The sequence below is a fragment of the Penaeus chinensis genome, chromosome 2 (assembly GCF_019202785.1).
Source record: "Penaeus chinensis breed Huanghai No. 1 chromosome 2, ASM1920278v2, whole genome shotgun sequence".
Taxonomy (NCBI): domain Eukaryota; kingdom Metazoa; phylum Arthropoda; class Malacostraca; order Decapoda; family Penaeidae; genus Penaeus; species Penaeus chinensis.
In genome coordinates, this window is record NC_061820.1 from 1,226,133 (window position 1) to 1,229,362 (window position 3,230).

Sequence of the window (3,230 nt, forward strand, 5' to 3'; positions counted from 1 at the left end):
GCCACTGTAAACACACAGGGCTCTTCCGAGACTTCTTCGTCGCCGTGTTATTCTACTTTCGGCATTTGATTTTTGTTATTGCGATGTCGCTTTCTCTCCCTTTGAGTATTGAGGTCCAATTTTTCTTTCGGGTGATTATCAGTTTGTCTAAAGTGGTGTTCTCTGGTGTCGAGCGTAGTTTTTTTTGGATGTTATACGCGATTTTTTCGCGATATCAAGATCTCTCGAATACACCCATGCCATTCTCGATATTCCCAGTGTACGATAATTTCCATTTACATACGATAATCTCCGAATTTTGCATGTGTACGCTGGAATTTACAATTAATTCTGTTATCAAGCATAGGCTATTTTACATTTACAGTGATATCTACCCCTTCGCATGACTATGAGGTAAATTAAACTTATTTTGTATCGAAACGAAATTGAATTCCTGTAACTGAAAGCACGAATGATTAGTGACTGTAATTTGTGAAAATCAATGACAAGATGACTCCCATGGGCCATTGTAAATATTTTTGCAATATTTTTTTTTTTTCAGTTTGAATGATTCCTCTTGGAACATCTGCTGTAGAAAACTGTAATGTATGATTGGAGTAGTTGGTGAAGTAAGAGCGTTAGTTTAATTTGTATTTATGTTGCTTGCGATGTTTGAATGTTTCGTTTTCCGATGTATTTTGTACCCGAATTATTTATTAATTTATTTTTTCCCTTTATTTCAATACTTAAAGAATAACAACTTTACTCGTGATGTTTTTGTTTGAAGCTTAATTTTTGTTACGTGGTCGCCTTTGTTATAAAATTTAAAGGTCCACTCTCTAGCAATAAACATTTTTTAACGAAATGAACGAGAATTTGTCTTTATCATAAACTCCTTACACATTAACGAAAAAAGACATTTGCACATATTACAGTATAATAACACAGAACACGCCTCTACTCAGGAAATCGAGAGAAAGGAGTCAATGATAAAGCCTTGTATCTCTCGATCCTAAAGACCAAGGAACAGAGCTTGTAAGGTAAATACAGGTGCGTCTCCAGCCGGCCAGGTAAGCTGACTCGAGTTCTCAAAAAAGTTCTTTGTTTACCTATAAAATTTAATGGAAGTGTGGCATCACTGACTTAAATGAGGCTGTTGCTCTTGAATTAGTATTTTATGTATCGTCATAGTTTTAGGTAAATTTTGAAAGCAGGACCGAGCGTTAGGCATTGCACCAATGATTACTTAAGGAATTACGCCGTTTTTTTTTTTTTTTTCATGTCTACCAAAAAATATTGATATAACTTGTCTTTGCACCTCGAAGACGCCATAGCACTGAATTAACACGAATTCCACATAACATTATTTTTAAATTGTGCGCTATGCAGTTCGTGAAAATACATTTGAAATTATATAATCATATTACAAATATATGTGGTGGGGGGGGGGGGAGGTACCGGGCACTTGCCTTCCTTTGTAACGATAATGATAAAAATAAGAATTAGGATTACATAATTGGTGATAGAGGAAGTGATAATAATAATTATAATAGTAATAATGATTATGTTCATAATGATAATGATGATGATAAAAATAAAATATGAATAAGATCAATGGTAATAATGATATTAAGAGTAACAATGATAATGATAATAATAACGACAATAAAACAATAATAATGATAACAAGGACAATCATAATCACAATGATTATTATTAGTAGTAGTAGCAGTCGTAATGATAACAATAGTAGTAGTTGCAGTAGTGTTGGTGCTAGTGGTCGAAGTAACAGCCTGTTGCGTTTGTCATTACCCCCCCCCCCAAAAAAAAAATATATATATATATATACATATATATATATATATTTGTCTAATCCCGCTGCTGAATCTAAAACTATGGATTTTGTTACGTTTTTATTATTTGACCTTGATTTTGTTATGTTTAGGTATACAATGGCACGTTATAGCAATGTTGTGTTGGTGTACTGTACGTACCTGACTCTGAAAATGGTATATCGTGTTGCAAGTAATGTTGTATCTGAAATATTTGTGATCCACCGTATATAAAAATATAACTATCCATTGATATTCATGTATATCATTTAATTTTTATCTCACATTATTTATTACTCTCCCCTGTTCTCATTTTCCCACAAATTCTGTAACTCGTCTCTGCAATTCGCGTAGTCACGTTATCCATCAGGAAGTTCTCGCCACCCACTGCAGTACTTAAAACAAAAGGGTGAAGGCGGCACTAGGCTTTAAGAATGATTATGGGAATGCAAAAGGGGAAAAGAGAGGTAGGGAAAGATCAAACTGTTTTATGCGTGTGTGGGGGGAGAGGGAGGAGGAGGGGTGTGAGAGAGGAAAAGGAAGAAATATGATATAAATATATGCATCCGTAAATACATACATGCACACACACACACACACACACACACACACACACACACACACATATATATATATATATTGTAACACTAACGTAGACACATTTATATAATGTTTTAAATAAATAAATGTGCTGGGCGTCAAAGGTCAAATAGCACCATGGTAAAGCATTGTGATGGGATGGGTTTAGAGTTCTTTATTAGAACACAATGTCTCGGATTGCAACGGTCATGTGGCATCATAAGATAGTATGGTGGTGAAAGGAGTAGACAGAGGGGGAGTAAATGGGGTGGGATAGGGATTGATAGAAGGGGGTGTTAAGGACAAAGGGTGATTAGCTCATATGGAGGGTATTTATGCGTCTGAGGAGGGAGAGAAGGCTGTTAACTGAAAAGACGGGGATTCGCGGGAATGGTCGACAGGTTAGGGGGTCGGGGTAGAGAGGACAAGTAAGGAAAAGCGAGGGTACGGGCTTCAGTAAAGCGGGGCATGATAGTAGGATATGTGGGACTGAGAGAGGAACATTGCATGAGGAGCGTAGAGATCGGTTGGAGCATGACATGAGGTATGAATACGTGAGTCAGGTGTGACATATTCGTCAACGGGCCAGGGCAGTTTCCCAGCGTCTGTTCTGGTGGTATGGTGCCGCCCATGGGGAGATGGAAGGTTTTATGGCTTTAAGAGTATTGGTGGTCACATCTGGCCAGAAAGCTTGCCAAAGGTTGTAGTGCAAAAGCTTGAAGTGAAGTGTGGACGGTCGATGAGATCCGGTGGAGGGGAGGATGCATAGTAGTGTATAGTAGTGTATAGTAGTGCCCGGATGTATGGATACAGATAGATGGAATGGATGTGTGGGTGTGG

At 37.4% G+C, this 3,230-nt stretch overlaps 1 protein-coding gene across 3 annotated transcripts in view; it reads right to left on the reverse strand.

Annotated features, from left to right (window-relative positions):
• Positions 1 to 43, reverse strand: part of LOC125035721 (NAD-dependent protein deacetylase Sirt6-like) — a 10,726-nt gene extending 10,683 nt beyond the window's left edge. The window contains exon 1 of one of the 3 annotated variants that reach the window (XM_047627947.1): positions 1 to 43. This exon is cut by the window's left edge and continues 124 nt beyond it. The gene's annotated coding sequence lies outside the window, so the exon portion shown is untranslated. The other 2 variants (XM_047627948.1, XM_047627949.1) reach the window with 2 other exon arrangements.
• Positions 44 to 3,230: the final 3,187 nt, after the last annotated feature.